Source organism: Anomaloglossus baeobatrachus, assembly GCF_048569485.1.
Source record: "Anomaloglossus baeobatrachus isolate aAnoBae1 chromosome 5 unlocalized genomic scaffold, aAnoBae1.hap1 SUPER_5_unloc_13, whole genome shotgun sequence".
Taxonomy (NCBI): domain Eukaryota; kingdom Metazoa; phylum Chordata; class Amphibia; order Anura; family Aromobatidae; genus Anomaloglossus; species Anomaloglossus baeobatrachus.
Window position 1 is genome coordinate 855,302 of NW_027441788.1, and position 20,530 is coordinate 875,831.

The 20,530-nt window shown below is 46.1% G+C and overlaps 1 pseudogene; it reads right to left on the reverse strand.

Annotated features, from left to right (window-relative positions):
* LOC142258844 (uncharacterized) overlaps window positions 1-20,530 on the reverse strand; it is a 103,788-nt pseudogene that overhangs the window by 76,281 nt on the left and 6,977 nt on the right.

The window sequence follows — 20,530 nt, forward strand, 5'->3', positions numbered from 1 at the left end:
CAGTGACGCGGAACCCGGAACTCCTTCCCATGTGTCAGGTGACGTATATCCGGCCCGCCCCCACCGTGACGCGGCTCCCGGATCGCCATTCCCATGTATATGCTGACATATATCCAAATCCCTCCCCATTGCTGACGCGGACCCATCCATCACTCCGGGTATGCCACAGCCCTCTCCACGCCCCGGTGGTTGAAACGCACGCTGCGTGTCAGCAGCCTAGGTACTGCTGCCCTGGCAACCAGACCCAACAGCAAGCGCCGCAAGGTTACCGCAGACGTGGAGTGAGCACCCGGAATGACAGACAGGACCGCGTACAGGGGAATGTGTATATAGTAAGGCCTGATCTATACACCTAATTGCTACCAGGAAACCTCCTCAGTCAGTAGGTGCCGTATCCTTTAATGTTGCATTCTACTCCCATTCTTTCATATCCAATTGTGACTTTCGGGGATACTAATCAAACCCCCCCCCCCCCAAATATACCAGAATTATATTGCCACTAGTATGGAACTGTATCCTCCCAAAGTTAGCTTTCCCTACTTAGATTTTATTCTCAATATTATATTTCCGATCATTCCTGGAATCTAGGTAATTTATACTCCAATATCCACATACAATTCAGACCAGAGTATCCCAGAACATATAAAGCAATTGTGGGGAAGAGGGGAAAGAAAAGAAAAGAAAAGATAGGAACCATAATGGTTCCCAGCATCTACAGTTCCTCAGAATGGTTGCTCATTCATATGAATTATACCCCGGATCCATCCCAACAGTCCTTGATCCAAAGTTAGAGTCCATATTATAATGCGATCAAGATTTCTTCATAGACGTAACCATCCGTTTCATCCCAAAATGTGGATTGTAGATATAGTTGTTTGTTCCTCCATTCTCCATTGAGATGACCATACCATTCCTAGAGGCTTCCATCAGACCTCAGCTCGAACTTCAAGGAAAAGATGCAGTTTACTACAAAAAATAAACACTTGATCAACATTTATTCATTACTGCAACTAGATCCAGCCCACATGGGCCTTCACATGGGAATTTACATTAAACAGGAGGTTCCCCCACCACCAAGCGCTACTTATTCACAACCAATGAATGTCAATAAAACCCTATCTAACTAAAACCACTCTAAAAGGGGACTACCTATCTAGGCCTCTTGTTCCGGATTACTCTAGGAAGGAGTTAAAGCCAAAATGTTCATTTAAACCATGGAGGGCCACCGTTCTCAATCTAAAGATTCATTGGCTCTCCAAGCGAGCCAATGCCTTGCTGAAGTCTCCTCCCCTGGGGCCCAAATTAATTTGGTCAATTGCTTTTATCCTTAGGACACGGGGGTTACATTGATGGAATTTCTGAAAATGCCTGGGGATAGATTTAAGATGTGATGTTCCCCTTCCTTCGCTACCTTGGCCTTTTCTATATCCCTTACGTGTTCCCTTACCCGTATTTTTAGCTCTCGGGTTGTAAGGCCCACGTATTTAAGATTACAGGGACATTCTGCCAAGTACACTACATTTTTCGAGGCACAAGTGAGATGAGTTCTTATATCATACGTTTTTGTTTCCCTACTTCCCTCAAAGGACGATGATCTGTCCATATTGAAGCAACCTTTGCAGATACCGCATGGAAAAAAAACATTTTTCAATTTTATAGGATTCACTTTAACATTTCGATGATGGCTGTGAACCAGCAGGTCTTTTAGATTTTTACTACGTCTAGCCGTGACTTTCGGACTGTCAGGAATACAGTCCCTCAAAATAGGGTCTGATTTTAAGATGTTCCAATGTCGCTTCAATATGGACAAAACCCATATTGGTTATGGAAGGTTGTAATTAGGCGTATGGGTTGATCTTGTTTTACTTTGGGGCCTGGGTATAAGAGGGCATCCCTTGTTGTTTCATTGGCCCTTCTGTATCCCCTCTTAATCCATCTCCTACTATACCCTCTATGCAGAAAGCGATCCCTCAACTCCTCAGCTTGATGATCAAAGTCTTCTTGTTTTGTACAAATTCTTTTAGTCCTAATAAACTGGGAGACGGGGATCCCCCTCAAGGTAGACTGGGGATGACACGATGTCGCATGAAGCAATGTATTAGTCGCTGTTTCTTTTCTAAACACATTAGTCATCAAGTCTCCCTCCTCTGTAGCTCTAATTCTTATATCCAGGAATTCCACCTCACGACCATACCTATAAGTGAGTTTGATGTTTCTATCATTCTTGTTTAATTTTCCCATAAATTGATGTAAATCTTCCTCAGGACCTTCCCAGATAAACCAGATATCGTCGATGTATCTGATCCAATTCTGGACCAGACACACCGACTCAACTGGGTCAGCCTGAAAAAAATATCTCTCTCCCATAGACCTAAAAACAAGTTTGCATATGAGGGGGCGCATGACGCCCCCATTGCAGTCCCTTGGATTTGAACAAAGAGCTCATCCTGAAACAGAAAGCAGTTATGCGTCAGGATGAATCTTAATAGATCTAGAATCAATTGAATGAGTTCCGGATCCAAATTCGTGGTCTGTAGGAAAAAAGAGCAGGCTTCTAATCCGTCTTGATGTTTAATCGAGGAATATAAAGCCTCTACATCTGCTACCACCATCAAGGATGTCCTCCCTATATGTAAATTGTCAAATTGCTGTAGGGCCGCAGTTGTATCTTTTATATGCGATGGCAGGGCCTCAACCAGCGTCCTCAGATAGAACTCTTCAAAATCACAAATTGGTTCATTTAGGCCCCCATTCCCTGAGACAATTGGCCTACCTGGGGGGTCCACTGGGTTTTTATGCAGTTTGGGTAATAAATAGAAGGTAGGCATACGAGGATTTATCCTTAAAATTCCTTCCCTTAATTTGTTCGTAATAGTACCCTTCTCAACTGCAAGATCTAAGATCCCAGTCAGCTCTCTCTGAAAATCTTGAGTTGGATTATATTTCAATCTTTTATAGCAGATGGAATTAAGTAAGATTTTATAAACCTGGGCCTCATATAGAACATTCGGCCAAATAACCAGGTTCCCCCCCTTATCCGCTGGTTTAAAGGTCACCTCTGACCATGTCTTCATCTCTTGTAGTGCCTGTCTCTCCTCATAAGATAAATTAAATGGCCCCTGAGATTTTCTTTTAAATTTTTCAACATCACTTGTAACTATCTTCACAAATATATCTATGGCAGGACATGTGGAGAGGGGGGGAAATCTCTTAGACTTGGGATGTAAATGGATTGGTATTGCATCCAAATCCCCTCCAGATGCTACGTCCGGAATACTTACATCTTGAGTTTCCTCCCACACTTCACCTTCCTCAGCTAATGATGTTAGGGCTGATAATGCTTCTTGTTCCTTTTCTGTGAAAACATGTTCTCCTGGAGTAGAGCGATGGAAGAAACGTTTCAAAATTAGTCTCCGAGCAAAGAGATGTACATCTTTAGTAATAGTAAAGACATCCATCGTATTTGAAGGTGCAAAAGACAAACCCCTCTCCAAAACTTGTTGTTGAATAGCAACGAGAGGAAAGGTTAATTACCTTTAGACGATCATCTCTCTGAAAACCTTGGTGCTGATAAATTTTAGGTTGATTAGCTGTTTTTCCATTATATTTGCTTCGGAGACTACGTCCTTCCCAAGATTCGCTCTCAACAGATGATGTTTCACCCTCACTCATCGAGGTTACTGAGGAGACCGAAGCTTGTTGCTGTTGTACTCCATGTCTAATTCCCATCTGTTTTGGGATTTGCCATCTAAATATTTTGTTAGAATTAAAGTCCCCCACATCTCTATGGAATTTCCTTCCTTTCATCTGGCTTATATCTCCTTCCCATTTTTCAATATCTTTGTCTAGCTCACCAAAGAATTTCTTAAGATTAGTTTCATCCATCTGTTGTTCCATCTTTTTCTGTAATTCATTAATGTCTTTATCTAATTGTTCTAGTATCTTGGTATTTTTTTCCACTATAATTTGCATAAATTTATTCGAACAATCTAAAGCCGCCTCTATCCATCTTTTGGTGAGTGCTTCATCTTCCAAAGGGAAAGTGGGAAAGGTTTGTATCCTTAAACCTCTAGGAACGATTTTTGACTCTAGATAATTCTCCAATGAGATATTCGTCCACCACACCTTCATTTTTTTGTGTGTTAAATTTTTGTAGGATACAAAACTCTCCTTATTAGTAATCCGAGAATCAATTAAAACCGACGATCCCTGCTTGAAAACATTAGTAGCTTTAGTTCGCCAGGATTGTTCCTTGGCCTTAAAATCCATATTGGATAACCAGGACACCCTTCTGTAATGAAACAGATAACGAAACATATACGTCACTTGTCCAAAAACCATTAACCTCATGCTTAGGTTTTACACCAACAATAATTTATAACCACCAAGAACTCAAAGGGACTACGTGTGATCAGGACTGCTCTTGTATATAGTTAGCACTGGTTACAGTGCCCGCTAGCAGAATTCACAGACCACAGGAATCAAAACCTTTTTTTTTATAACCACCAAGAACTCAAAGGGACGGTGTTTGACCTAAAAAAACTCAACTTCATTAAATCGCATAAAATTATTAACAATCAGTTGTATCAAGCAGAGATCTTAACTTCCTCATCACACTGGACGTAGCTACATACCAATATTGTCCCAGTGATCTCCATAATGCCGAGAACACACAGTTCCTTCTCCAGTACTGAAGGTAAAAAATGAACTTCGATATCAACTTCCCACCATACACGGTGGGTGTACAAATATAATTGGGGATAAGATCAAAACTATCATTCAACTGTTTCCCAGAAGCCCTGGTCGACAAAACGTTTCTGCCTGAGCTCAACCAATAATTCGGCATTCATATATCATATATCCCAGTGAAGCCTAATTAATTCTGTTATACTTCAGCCGACAGGCAACATGGCAGTATAATCACCGACCATAAGCTTCCCCAATTAAGTGAAGTCACTCCGGCAATGAATAGATACACTGACCTGACAATGATGGTGAATGGTGTGCCCGTCCTCTGTCCCGACGCGCGTTTCCCACTTCTTCAGGGGACGTGTGTATGTGTTTTTGAAAAGAGCGCCTTTTTATATGGTGGAAACCGGAACCTCATTCATATATGCCCGGCCCGCCCTCACAGTGACGCGGAACCCGGAACTCCTGGGGGCGGGCCGGATATACGTCACCTGACACATGGGAAGGAGTTCCGGGTTCCGCGTCACTGTGAGGGCGGGCCGGGCATATGTTACTGCACACATGGTGAAGGAATCCCGGATACCGCGTCACTGTGGGGGCGGGCCGGGCACACGTCATTACACAGATATGAATGAGGTTCCGGTTTCCACCATATAAAAAGGCGCTCTTTTCAAAAACACATACACACGTCCCCTGAAGAAGTGGGAAACGCGCGTCGGGACAGAGGACGGGCACACCATTCACCATCATTGTCAGGTCAGTGTATCTATTCATTGCCGGAGTGACTTCACTTAATTGGGGAAGCTTATGGTCGGTGATTATACTGCCATGTTGCCTGTCGGCTGAAGTATAACAGAATTAATTAGGCTTCACTGGGATATATGATATATGAATGCCGAATTATTGGTTGAGCTCAGGCAGAAACTTTTTGTGGACCAGGGCTTCTGGGAAACAGTTGAATGATAGTTTTGATCTTATCCCCAATTATATTTGTACACCCACCGTGTATGGTGGGAAGTTGATATCGAAGTTCATTTTTTACCTTCAGTACTGGAGAAGGAACTGTGTGTTCTCGGCATTATGGAGATCACTGGGACAATATTGGTATGTAGCTACGTCCAGTGTGATGAGGAAGTTAAGATCTCTGCTTGATACAACTGATTGTTAATAATTTTATGCGATTTAATAAAGTTGAGTTTTTTTAGGTCAAACACCGTCCCTTTGAGTTCTTGGTGGTTATAAAAAAAAAGGTTTTGATTCCTGTGGTCTGTGAATTCTGCTAGCGGGCACTGTAACCAGTGCTAACTATATACAAGAGCAGTCCTGATCACACGTAGTCCAGTGATCCATTTTTAAACAAGAAAACATTATCAGCAAAGTTGCTATCAAACCGGTTAAATATTTTCAAGCAAATTAACTATTTACATTCCTTCAGATAATTTTTACTCTCTGGCACCAGGTCTGCGGCTTCCCAGCTCAGGGCAGTCCATGTGCCCCGGCACGCCGTAGCTCACACCCAGTGTCTGTGTGCCCTGGTCACAGGATGCAATGTTTGTTATGCTGACTGGTTCCAGTTCCCGTTCGGGTGTGCACTCCGGTGCAGCTTCATCCAAGAGCTGGGTTTTTACATTCAGGGCGTACCAACCCCTTTCACCCTTATGTCGGGAGTACAACACTGCATCACCTGGGTACAGGTCGCGACCAGGATGACCCTTCTGTAGGTGGGCAACAATGTCTCGCCGGGAGTCAAAGATGTCGTTTGCGAGACCGGGCTCGCTAATGAAGCCCCATCCCCGCTCCAGGTCAAACTTGATCACTATCCCGTGCCTCAGAGGTCCCCACTTGGAAGGTCGGGCTTTGCGGAGCTGCTGATTAGCAGCCATGTTGCGGGCCTCCATTGCATTCCATTTGGCCTGGCGCTGCTCCTGCTCCACAAGCAGTTTGGTCAGCTGCTGTAGGCAAGACACCTCGATGACGCTTTTGGACAGGTTGGGCTGCAGAGAGGCCGCCAGTTCTTTTCCGCCACCAGCCATGACATCCCTGGCAAAACATTGAGAAACCTGACCGGGTACAAGGGCTGGGGGAGTTGCAAAGGGTCCCACCAGGGTGTCCTAAGCTATCAGGGCAACAGGGGTTGTCACTACCGTTACCTCTCTGGTGCCAGTCTTCTTCTCCGCTAGGGTCGGTGTCGCCCGTTCCATAAGAGCACGCCCCTCTGCCACCACCCTGCCACTTCTGGACGGTACCCTCCTGGAGCTCCAACAGCCGGCATCCCAGCTGCTTCACCTCCTCTAGGAAGTCCGGGGCAAGGGCTGGTCGCAGTAACGGTGCATCTCCTGGACGGCCAGGGAGCCTGTCACTTCCAGCTTCCACCCTGCGCTCCATTTTGTCCGGTTGCTGCTCGCTATGGCGCGTTATGAGTTCTTCTGCGCAGTTATCCCATGTTCTTTTACTTCCTGGGAAGGTGGGACTTCTGGGCACTTTGGTAAGGGTGGCTTTACACCCTGCGATATCGTGACCAATATCGCTAGCATGGGTACCCGCCCCCATCGGTTGTGCGACATGGGCAAATCGCTGCCCGTGGCGCACAACATCGCGCGGACCCGTCACACTACTTACCTGCCCTGCGACGTCGCTGTGACCGGAGAACCGCCTCCTTTCTAAGGGGGCGGTTCGTTCAGCCTCACAGCGACATCACAGCTGCGTCACTAAACTGCCGCCCAATAGAAGCGGAGGGGCGGAGATGAGCGGGACGAACATCTCGCCCACCTACTTCCTTCCGCATTGCGGGCGGGAGGCAGGTAAGGAGAGGTTCCTCGTTCCTAAGGTGTCACACGGAGCGATGTGTGCTACCGCAGGAACGAGGAACAACTTCGTTACTGCTGCAGCAACGATATTAGAGAATGGACCCCCATGTCACTGATGAGAGATTTTGCACGTTTTTACAATGCTGCAAAATCGCTCAAAGGTGTCACACGCAACGGCATTGCTAAAGCGACCGCATGTGCGTCACAAATTCTGTGACCCCAACGAGATCGCTTGAGCGATGTCGCAGCGTGTAAAGCGGTCTTTAGTTTCATTTGTCTGTGATTGCTGCAGGGGGCGGGCAGGGCTTTTCGCGCCATACCACTACCCAGCCCATGAAGGGCGAATATGCCCAAGCCATCTGATTACACATGGCACCTGTTCTTTTTAATAGACGCCAGTGCAGTCCTTTTTACAGTCTTTAAGGTGCACAGTACCCGTTGTAACAGGCACGAAATCCTGTTCGTGATGCCAAGTTGACGTGCCTGCACCGGGGCCGTGGGGCCCTTATTACCGGGCCGGTTCGAGTCTTGGGGTAGGATGTTGAGGTGGCAAGGCCCGGTTTTTACAAGGGATAATAGTTATTCGTTACGCCACCTCTGGTACTCGGCCAGGGATAGCCGACGCTGCGGGATGAGACCTCTGGGGCAGATGGTGATGCAGCTGAGTTGTTATAGCTCTCCACAGGAGAGCTTGGCCCCAGGGCCGATGGGGGTAGTAATCGGTGATGGCGGGGGTGCAGGGCTGGAGGCGCAGGTGAATGATGGAGTGACACAGGGATGCAGCCTCATGGTTTTTACTCACTGTAGCAGGTTCCAAGGTAACACGACTAGTCAGTGACCATCTTTGGAGTGCTGGGTTCCACTGTGAAGGGCTCTAGTCAATCCTGGGTAGTTCAGAGGTAAAGACCGGTGGACCCTTCTTATGTTCCTTCCCTGGTCGCCTTCCTGCACTGACTTCTCGCCCGCCTGTCCCGCGCCTTTGCACCCAGTGCCATGAGCCTGTGTCTGCGGACCCTGTCAGGTGGCTTGAAGCTCTATCCCTTGGCCCTATATGGTCACCTTCCAGCGGATTAGTTTGTGGAGTTGGCTTCGGTACTAGCTGTATCCTCTGCCTCCGGTTTTACTAGATGAGCATGTTGGTTCTTCTCCTCTAGTCTAGGGACCGGATCCCCGTTTACAGCCAAGTCCCTCCACTCCAATATATCGTATGTGGAGCAAGACCACAGGTGTATGGCAAACTTCCCGTAGGCTCTAGGACCCCTTCTCTCTTGTGCCTGAGCCGAGCTGCACCAGCTCCAGGCCACAGGTCTTCACTCCTCCACTGCTCCTTCCCTCTGTCTCACTTTCTACAGTCTGATCCCAATAACTAGACTCCACCCCCCAGCCTGGCTCTGACTGTGCGTTCCTATGGCGATATCAAAGGTGCAACTTGGGTTTCCAGATTTGTGAATTTTGGGAAGCATGTAGAATGTGCTTATTCTTGGACTCACCGGTATCAGTTCATCAGTTCTTATGGATATGTCAGGCAGACAAGAGGCCAACTTCTTAAGTTCCTTGTAATTGTCCTGTGAAGGGTCAGACTCCAATTTTTTTTATAGTAGCATGTGTCCATTAGTTGTCTGTGTGCTTCCTTCATGTAGTCTGATTTGTTCATCATGACTATTGCACCCCCCTTGTCTGCAGGTTTAATGATGATTTCTTTGTTGGTTTTCAAAGATTTTATGGCCCTTCTCTCCTGGGCACTGATGTTGGATGGTTGCCTCCTGTGTGTGTCTAGGATACTGGATTTTACCAAATGTCTGAAAGTGTCTATATAGGTATCCAAATGAGGGTTGAGTCCAGGTGCAGGTGTCCAATCTGATCTTTTCTTGTTTGTCAAGATTCATCTTCCTTCAGTCTGGGTGGATTCCGAATCATCTGCATCGTTAAAATATTCCCTGAGGCGTAGTCTCCTGAAGTAATCTTCCATGTCGCTGCAGAGTTCACTTTTGTCTATAGCTTTAGTAGGACAAAATGAGAGTCCCCTAGAAAGCACAGCAAGTTCCACTTTGTTGGGTTTGTAATCCGAAAGATTGATAACACAGTTTTGTGTCTTGAATGGAGTGGTTGTGAGCAAGGATGGTTGACCTTAGGGAGATCAACATCCACCACTGCGGAGACATCATCACGTGTTTCTCAACGCAGTGATTCTAGAGCAATGCCCCCTGGGAAATATTCAAAGCAAGAAGGCCTGCGGAGACACCATCACATGTTTCTCAACGCTGGCAGGAAACTAGCCAGGTCTTTCACCGGGAAGGAACAACCACAGGAAGGGCAGTCTCCAGTCAAGGAGACCACCTATGCCAAACATGGTATCCATCCACAGACAGCCGTTTCGGGGTATTTGCCCCTCATCAGTGTGGAGTAGGAATCTGGCTAGTGGGACATTGCCTAGTAAAAGACTATGTGAGCAAGGATGGTTGACCTTAGGGAGATCAACATCCACATCCATCAACATCCATCCACAGACAGACATAGCCAGATTCCTACTCCACACTGATGAGGGGCAAATACCCCGAAACGGCTGTCTGTGGATGGATACCATGTTTGGCATAGGTGGTCTCCTTGACTGGAGACTGCCCTTCCCGTGGTTGTTCCTTCCCGGTGAAAGACCTGGCTAGTTTCCTGCCAGCGTTGAGAAACATGTGATGGTGTCTCCGCAGGCCTTCTTGCTTTGAATATTTCCCAGGGGGCATTGCTCTAGAATCACTGCGTTGAGAAACACGTGATGGTGTCTCCGCAGTGGTGGATGTTGATCTCCCTAAGGTCAACCATCCTTGCTCACATAGTCTTTTACTAGGCAATGTCCCACTAGCCAGATTCCTACTCCACACTGATGAGGGGGCAAATACCCCGAAACGGCTGTCTGTGGATGGATACCATGTTTGGCATAGGTGGTCTCCTTGACTGGAGACTGCCCTTCCCTTGGTTGTTCCTTCCCGGTGAAAGACCTGGCTAGTTTCCTGCCAGCGTTGAGAAACATGTGATGGTGTCTCCGCAGACCTTCTTGCTTTGAATGGAGTGGTTGTCCAAGTTGTTAGGTTTTGGCTTTGTTTTCAACCTGTTTGTATTAAGTCTTGAATTGAGGCGCAGTCTGTGTAGCTTCTTTTCCTTGTTGTGAATCAAAAGGGTTCGTAGTCTGTAGTAGTATTGTTGTACTTTTTGCTCTGTGCTTTCTGGAAGTGTCTTCCTTTGTGTTTCAAATTCCCCCTGGATTTTACTCTTGATGCTGTAGAAGACATGCAAAAGGTGGTTCCTTAAGGCCCAGTCACACTAAACAACTTACCAGCGATCCCAACAATGATACAACCTTATAGGGATCGCTGGTAAGTTGCTAGGAGGTCGCTGGTGAGATGTCACACTAAGCGACGCTCCAGCGATCCCACCAGCAACCTGACCTGGCAGGGATCGCTGGAGTGTCTCTACACGGGTTGCTGGTGAGCTGACACACAGGCAGCTCTCACCAGCACCCAGTGACCAGCCCCCAGCCAGCAGCGCCGCGTGGAAGCGATGCTGCGCTTGGTAACTAAGGTAAATATCGGGTAACCAACCCGATATTTACCTTGGTTACCAGCGCACACCGCTTAGTGCTGGCTCCCTGCACACCTAGCCACAGTACACATCGGGTTAATTACCCGATGTGTACTCTGCTACGTGTGCAGGCAGCAGGAGCCGGCTTCTGCGGACGCTGGTAACCACGGTAAACTTCGGGTAACCAAGAAGCCCTTACCTTGGTTACCCGATATTTACCTTCGTTACCAGCGTCCACCGCTCTCACACTGCCAGTGCCGGCTCCCTGTTCCCTGCACTCCTAGCCACAGTACACCCAATGTGTACTGTGGCTACGTGTCAGAACATTCTAAAAGGTGCAGGAAAAGACCGCCACCATCAGCCGTCCGGGGAGAACACAACATCAACACTGCAGCCGGCTGCGGGACCCGTTCATCCGGCCGTTTTGGTTTACCAGAGACTTTGTCAGTGATTGTCTGAGTGAGTACACCAGTGCCGTCCAGCACCGCGCCGCGCAGTCCCTGCACCCCAGCCATCCAGCCTCGCCGTCACACCACCGGGCCCCGGGAACACCAAACCCCCTACCCACGGAGGGGATAACATCCCAGCTGCAACCTACCATCTCTCCCGGGATCCCCGTTACCAGCAGCGGTGGTGCCATCATCACCACGACCCGTGGGTGGCGTCACGGACAATCTCCCCAAACCAATCACCCCCTTTCAATCACGGGCGAGGAGTGCTGCTCGAGTCCCCGGGTCCGGCCCACCGCTCGAGCCACCGAGCAGCAGCAGTAGCAGCCCCGGACCCGAGTGTGGCGAGCGCGCCCCACCGCCCGCGACACATGTTTGGTACGTTTTTGCACGTACTGGCGGCACAGAGACACGTACCCTATGGTAATGTGATGCCCTGGCCGGGCCAGGTAGTCACGGATAGGGCCCCGCATTACACCTTTCCCTCACAGGTAACACACAATCAACCATTTAAACCCTAGTCACCCCCTCAGGGCTTGATGGACACACCAGGGGGCAGAACAAGGCGGTTGGAAGACGCCCACCTAGAAGTTCAGACAGCCCAGGGGCGAGAAAGTACACAGACAGTCAAGTTCAGACAGTGCAGTTCTAGAGTTCAAGGATAGTGGAGGTCAGGCCTGTGTCTGGGCCTGAGGAAAACTGTAGGGTACCAGGGTAGGAGCCCTGGTGCCTTTGGATAGGAGGCAGATGGTGGTCTCCGTCTACAGGAGCCGGGAAGACGGCTCGGTGGAACCGAGGTGGACTGGGACAGGGTAGTGGCCCGCTGGTACCGACCCAGGGAACCGACTCGGAAACCGGAGCACAAAGGGGGGTACTCAGACCCTGAAGCTAGGTCCAGAAGCGACTGGGGGCTAGCTAATTAACTGATTGCGGCCAGGACTAGAGGTCCTGTCCCACCCAAAGTCCCGACTGAAGGCAACAGCCCATCGAGGGGGATAATAGGCCACCGCCACGGCTCAGGGATCCCACGGGCCAGCGTCTGCTGGCAAAGGGCTCCTTAGGCAACCACAAGCTGGGAGCGGACTCCTGAAGTTGCAAGCACAGGCAGTCCACCATCTTAAACAGCAGGTGCAGGAGAAAGACAGAGGCCACCAGCCGGGTGGGGGAACCCGAACGCAGCCGGCTGCGGGCACCGACCACCATCATCTTGGTTTACCAGAGACTCATGTGTTTCTTCCATAGTGAGTACACCAGCATCCTGCAGTCGCTCATCTCCCTGCACCACCACATCCCCAACGGATCCCGGGGCCACCATCCCTGCCCATGGAGGGGTTAACAACTTGCTGCGCAACATCTCCCCCGGGTGCCCCGTAACAGCAGCGGTGGTGTCCAATATCATCACATCCCGTGGGTGGCATCACGAACTCCGTACAGCTCAACCCGTACATATACGTCCTACATCCACCATCCCATCAAACCCCTTTTTGGTTGAAGTGATTGCGAGACCCCCGGGTCCGGAGATCCTCGAGCCACCCACAGAAGGACCGGATCCGAGCAGCTCGGCTGCTGAGAGCGGGGCGGTACAGTAACAGGCACACACACGTAAAACTACATGGAATGTGTGTCCATATCGTTTGTACGTCTGTGCGTTTTTCCACATGCTCAACATGTCCGTTTTTCTCCGGCATCACGCAGGCACGGACCCACTAAAGTCAATGGGTCCGTGCCTGCACGTATGTGACACGTAGCATGTCCGTGTTCTACCTGTACCATCCGTGTGCATTTTTTTGGGTGAATTCTGGATGCGATGTCTGTCAATCTCCCTCTGTCAGTCGGTCGGTATCTTTTGCTGTCAGATGGTCACTCTGTCTGTCTGTCTCTCTCCCTGTCTGTCCCTCTCTCTGTCCATCGGTCGGTCTCTCCCCCTCTCGCATACTCACCGATCCCCGATCACTGTCGCGGCGCTGCACGGCTGTCAAAAACCTTCGGCGGCTTTTACTTTTTTGAAAATGCCGGGCCGCTCATTATTCAATCTCGTATTCACAGCTTCCTCCGCCCACCGGCGCCTATGATTGGTTGTAGTCAGACACGCCCCCACGCTGAGTGACAGCTGTCTCACTGCAACCAATCACAGCCGCCGGCTGGCGGGTCTATATCATGCAGTAAAATAAATAAATAAGCAAAAATGACATGCGGTCCCCCCCAAATTTGATACCAGCCAGGGTAAAGCCACACGGCTAAAGGCTGGTATTCTCAGGATGGGGGCTCCTTGTTATGGGGAGCCACCCAGCCTAACAATATCAGCCAGCAGCCGCCTAGAATTGCTGGATCCATTAGATGCCACATTTCCGGGACTCTACCCAGTTCATCCCGAATTGCCCTGGTGCGGTGGCAATCGAGGTAATAAGGGGTTAATAATGACAGGCGTCTCCCCGAGATACCTTACATGATTAACCTGTAAGTTAAAGAAAATAAACACACACATCCAAATAATCCTTTATTTGGAATAATACACAAAAACAAACACCCTCTTTCACCACTTTATTAAACCACAAATACCCATCCAGGTCCGGCGTAATCCACAGAGATCCCACGACGCTCTCAGCTCTGCTACATGAAGGTGACAGGAGCGGCCACATACCATAACCGCTCTCTGTCAGCTCCACGCAGCAACTGAGGTGAGCCGCGCGATCAGCGATGACGTCACTCATGTTACTCGCGGCCACCGCTGGATCCTCCGTGACAGCAAGTCGCCCAAGTGACTGAAGTGAGCTGAGCGATCTGCAAAAAAGTCACAGGTGAGTTGCGGTCTCAGATGGAGGACTCCAGCTAGCTGCGGGTAGCCTGAGTGACGGCAGCGATAATCACGCCGCTAACTTCAGCCACTCAGGGGATTATCGGTCACTGGTGAGTCCTTCACGGGAAACCGCTAATCAGGACGCCACACACAGACAGAGCCGTGTTATGACAATGAAGTCGGGTGACGTTCATCAGAGTTCATTCTCATCGCGCGTCTCTGTCTGTGTCTGCTGTCAGTGGGTATGTAGCAACGACATTTTGCCACACAAACGGATCATTTCAAACGGACACCACACGGACATTACACGTACGTATCTCACGCATACACAGACATTCCACACGCACACACGGCGAGCATACGCCATCACACGGATGTCACACGTACCGGAGAAACGCCCATAAAAAACAGAACATGGACCCGAAAAATGGAACGTGAGACACGTATGTGTTTTTTGCGGAAGTGTGGCAGAGGCCTCAAACACACACACAGTGCTCTGCTCTTACACACACTGCGATCTGCTCTTACACATACACACTGCGCTCTGCTCGCACACACACACTGGGCTCTGCTATCACACACACTGCACTTTGCTCACACATACAGTACTCTGCTCTCACACACACTGCACTCTGCTCTCACACATACACACACACTGGGCTCTAACACACACTGCACTTTGCTCTCACATACAGTGCTCTGCTCTCACACACTGCTCTCTGCTCTCGCACACTGCGCTGTGCTCATACACACACTGCGCTCTCTTCTCACCCACACTGCTCTCTGCTCTTACACACAGACACTGTGCTCTGCTCATTCTCCCCTCCCCCATTAAAGAGAGTTGTTATAGGGATTTAAATTGATAGTGAAACATTAAAAAATAGGCGAACTACCTCTTTAAAGCAGGAATTGGTACTTTTGGCAGTGTGGACAGGTGTCATTTTCTTGATGGAAAATGAAATTTCCATCTCCAAAAAGCTTGTCGGCAGAGGGAAGCATGAAGTGCTCTACAATTTCCTGGCAGACGGCTGCACTGACTTTGGTCTTGAAAAAACACAGTGGACCTACACCAGCAGATGACATGGCTCCCCAAACCATCACTGATTGTTGAAACTTCACACTTCCACTCTTCCTCCAGACTCTGGCACCTTGATTGCCCAATAAAATGCAAAATTTACTGTCATCTACAAACAACACCTTGGACCACTGAGCAAAAGTCCAGTTCTTTTCTCCTTGGCCCAGGTAAGACGCTTCTGGCATTGTCGATTGGTCATGAGTGGCTTGACACAAGGAATGCGACAGTAGTAGCCCATGTCCTGGATATATCTGTGTGTGGAAGCATTTGAATGTATTTTGTGGCAATTATTCTAATTTTCTGAGATCATTGTTGGGTTTTCATTGGCTGTAAGCCATAATCATCAACATTAACAGAAATAAACACTTGAAATAGATCCCTCTCTGTGTAATGACTCTATAATATATGCATTTACCTTTTTGTATAGAATTGCTGAAATAATTATTGAGATGCACCTGTATCATGAAAGAAAAGATAATTCCAAGAACCATCAGGGGAAGCCCTATCCAATAACAAACACCCCCTTTGACAGAGACAAGGTGACGTCATAGCATTGAAGCAGGAGCGCGGCACCCGACTCACAAAGATGCCTCTTGTGCCTGCCTTAAAAGATGAAAGAAGAAAAATCCAGAAGGTTTTTAAGGACTAAGCAACATTTTAAGGAATTTTATTTTCATTTAGGAGCATACAGATTAAAAACAACATTAACCTTGGACTAAGCATTGGGTTTATCGCGGACTAAAAAATAAATAATAAGCGACAATACAGGTATATGTAGCGCTTGTCGTATCCTCCCTTTTTTCTTAACCCCTTTACGACCAAGGACAGACTGGTACGCCCTTGGTCGCCTCCCCCTGGTTACTGCAGGCTCCGGCAGCAAGCCCATGGTAATCCTCATATGTCTCTACTGATTTGATCCACCAGCACTTGTTAACCCTTTAGATTGCACTGACAGCACAATTTAAATGGCCACGATGGGGATCACGCTGTTCCCCGCCACCATCGGCGCCCCATGACGTGATCGCAGGGCGCCTTGGTATTGACATGGTAGCGCACGGTCAGCTGATGACCCCTGACGCTACCATAACTCCCATCCTGTGAGAGGCCACAGAGCACCTGAACTCACAGGAACTCTGCATTTCTGCTGATCACAGCAATGTTGCTTTGATCAGCAGAAATGAACAAGTGCTCGCAGTGTGCACTGATAAGTCCCCTAGGGAGACTATTAAAAGTGAAAAAAAGTTTTTAAAAATATGAAAAAAAATCAAAAAAAAATCTAAAAAGTTCAAATCATCTCTCATTAGCCACAGTTAAAAACAATAAAAAAAATACACATTTGGTATTGCCGCCTTCAGAAATGCCCTATCGAAATATAAAATCAATTAATCTGATCGGTACACGGCATGGCGAGAAAAAAATTCCAAACGCCAAAATTAAGTTTTTTGGTCACTGCAATATTGTTTAAAAATGCAGTAACAGGCGATCAAAACTTAGCAACTGCAGAAAAATAGTAAAATTAAAAATGTCAGCTCATGATGCAAAAAATAACCCATCACTGAGCCCCAGATCCCGAGAAATGAGAACGCTATGGGCCTCAGAAAATGTCGCCAAAACCGAAATTCTTTTTTAAGGACAAACTTCAGAATTTTTGTTAACTCCTTAGATAAAAATAAAAAGTATACATGTTTAGTATCCACGAACTCGTAACGACATGAGGCATCATTTTTACCATAAAATGAACACTGAATAAAATATCCCCAAAACAATCGTGCAATTGCACTGTTTTTGCAATTTCACCTCACTTGGAATTTTTTTTCCTGTTTTCCAGTACACTATATGGTAAAACTAATGATTTCATTCAAAATCATAACTCGGCCCACAAAAAAATAAGCCTTCAAATGGCAAAATTGCCGGAAAAATAAAGTTAAGGCTCTCGGAAGAAGGGGAGGAAAAAACAAAAATGAAAAACGGAAAATCGCCTGGGATGATGGGTTAATTTTTCCTGTACTTTCCCTTACATTCCTCTTTTCTATTTCTATTAAAACTTGCTATTACTTTTTAGCATCCCTCATTCACTCCCTACCTCCCCCAAGCTATGTAATCTATGGTTTTGATTTTTACTTTATTCTTCACTGTTAAACTTTTGAAAATCATAATAAAAATTACTGTACAAAACAAAAAAAATGCTATTTTGTAAGTTTTTGGGCTCTTACATTTTTTGTGGGAAAAAAAAGTTACTTAAATTCTTAATTTTTGATAAAAAGAATAAACATTTAATAAATAAAACATTTCCCACTTTCTGGGTATGAAAATGACTTCTCACCTATGTGAGCTCTTTAATATTTAACATGAGATGTTTTGAAAAAAAAATTTCTCACATTCTCAACAAAGATATGGCTTCTTCCCTATGTGATTTTTTTGATGTGTAATCAAATGTGATTTACACACAAAACTTTTAGCGCATTTTGAACATGAAAATGGCTTTTCCCCTGTGTGAATTCTCTGATGTGTATCAAGATTTGATTTAATTGTAAAACATTTCCCACATTCTGGACATGAAAAAGGCTTTTCCCCTGTGTGAATTTTCTGATGTGTAACAAGATTTGATTTAATCTAAAACATTTCCCACATTCTGAACATGAATATGGCTTCACATCTGTGTGAATTCTCTGGTGAAAACGAAGCCCTGATAGCCGAGTAAAATCTTTCCCACATTCAGAACATGAATATGGCTTTTCCCCTGTGTGAATTCTCTGATGTGTAACAAGATGTGATTTAATTGTAAAACATTTCCCACATTTTGAACATGAAAATGGCTTCTCTCCTGTGTGAGTTCTCTGATGTCTAACAAGATAAGATTTAGTTGTAAAACATTTCCCACATTCTGGACATGAAAATGGCTTATGTCCTGTGTGAGTTCTCTTCTGTACAAAAAGGTTTGATTGACAATTAAAACACTTCCCACACTCTGAACATGAAAATGTCTTCGTTCCTATGGTAATTCTAACATCTCTTCTGGGACTATTTTCCTTAATAGCCTCTAATGAATCAGAAGATAGGACCTGTTTAATAGGATCAGATGGTAGATCTTTGCTCTGAAGCGTTGAGGATACAGCTGGGATAACGCAATGTTCTTCATATGTGTCTTGTGGCACACCAAGATCAATTGATTGAATGTCTGAAGAAGTCAGAAGCCCCTCTGATCTAATACAGTCACCTGTCAAGAATAACACTGTTAATACTTTTTCAATAATGTGTAGTTTATTTTTTAACTATATCCAAAGTCCATTAAAATTGCAAGTCATGTTGCAAAATTTCATTATTCACTAAGGTAATGGTGACAAAACAGTTCACATTCTAACTGAAGATCACGGAGCAAGTACCACTAGAGTATGATATCAGGCCACCAGGATCGGCTCTAGCAGTTTCCCAATTCGGTGTTGTATTCCACATCTTCCTAGGTTCATGTCTCAGAGTGTCGGTCACCACTATTTTGTAGTAAGACTCTCAGTGGAGAATCATAAATGATCCTGTCAGTCAGTGCTATTAGAGGGGTCTGTCTGGCACAATTCCTGACAGCCAGATGCATTTTACTGCAGAATGGAGGAGCACTGCAATTATGTACGAAGAAGCTCTGACTTTGCTGAAAGTGTAAAACTGGAAAAGTAAATTTGTAAAGTGGTTTTATCATGTAGTTAAAAAGTGGAAGAATGTGATAAATGAATATACACAGCTATACAACTCATTCCCTTATCTCACCCCTGCTGTACTACAGAACACCAGTGACTGTCTGTCTCTAGTCTCCAACATCATATCTGCTCTCTATCTGAAACTCAACCTCTCCAAAACTGAACTTCTACTCCCTTCGTCTACTAACCTCCCTAAACCTGACATCTCCCTCTCTGTGTGCAGCACCATGATAACGCCTAGGCCGCAGGCTCGCTGTCTGGGTGTTATGTTTGACACCGATGTTCCCTTCACCTCCTATACACAATCTCTCGGTCACTCTTATCTCTTGTGTCACAAACTTTCCCTGTTGCAGATTTTGGTGACAAGTTCTGAGTCTGAGACTCACTTTTTCTTGTAGGACTTGGAGATTATTAAATGGATTCCCTTTCCTTTGGGAAGGAGAGCATTAATGTCAGTTTACCTTCCAGCAGCTCCTGACTCCTGGGCAGGCGTTTCCGGTTGGGACCAAGCCCAGGCCCTATAAATACCCTCAACGTCCACCAGAGGGTGCAGGTTATTTTCATCATTTGGAAGCTTGGCCAGGAGGTGGAAGGAGCTGGTATTTTCCTCTCTCTGAGACTTGTGGTGTGGGTTGCAGAATTGGTGCTTGCTGCAGCAGTTCTAGGTGTGCTGGTTAAATGGTATGGATGTTCCCCAGTAGTGTATTTCATTCCCCCCCTTTTCTGTTTATTTCCCCTCATGCACTTTTAGTGGCTCCTTTGTGTGCGGTTCACATGTGTACGAGTAGTTGTTACCCCTGTTTATCATATTTGTTAGTGGGGTGTGTAAAAACATTAAAATTAATACATCTAGTTATCAAACATTTTATAGTAGGACATATTATATATGTCCACAGTTCTGTTTATGTTGGAGGGCATAGCTTATCGATAAAGTTCTTATAAGAAATAAATATTAAAATATCCATATTGAATATACATAAGTGCTGACATAGTATGGTATATTTATCCATCTGGAAGCTTCTAGTGACATGCGTCCAGCAGTAATTTCCCTATATGGTCTGGACAGTTGCTACATATATATATATATATATATATATATAATATATATTATATATATATATATATATATATATATATATATATATATATATATATATATAATATATATTATATATATATATCTCATGACACGATGGAGGGGGTCACTCACTCCTGCACGTCGCCAACTGACCGAGAATCCTTCTAGCCTGCAAGATGAACACATGTATATCACCCCTCCCTTACCATTCAGGATCCAAGGAGAGATGGATGAAGATTTTCTATTGATCAGTATGGACTAATTATTAACTTTTTAAGTAAGCAAATAATAATATTATTGTTCATTTCTGTAACTGAACTTTGGCAACCAATTTATCAGATATAAAATACATTTTTTTTTTTATATATTCTGAAGT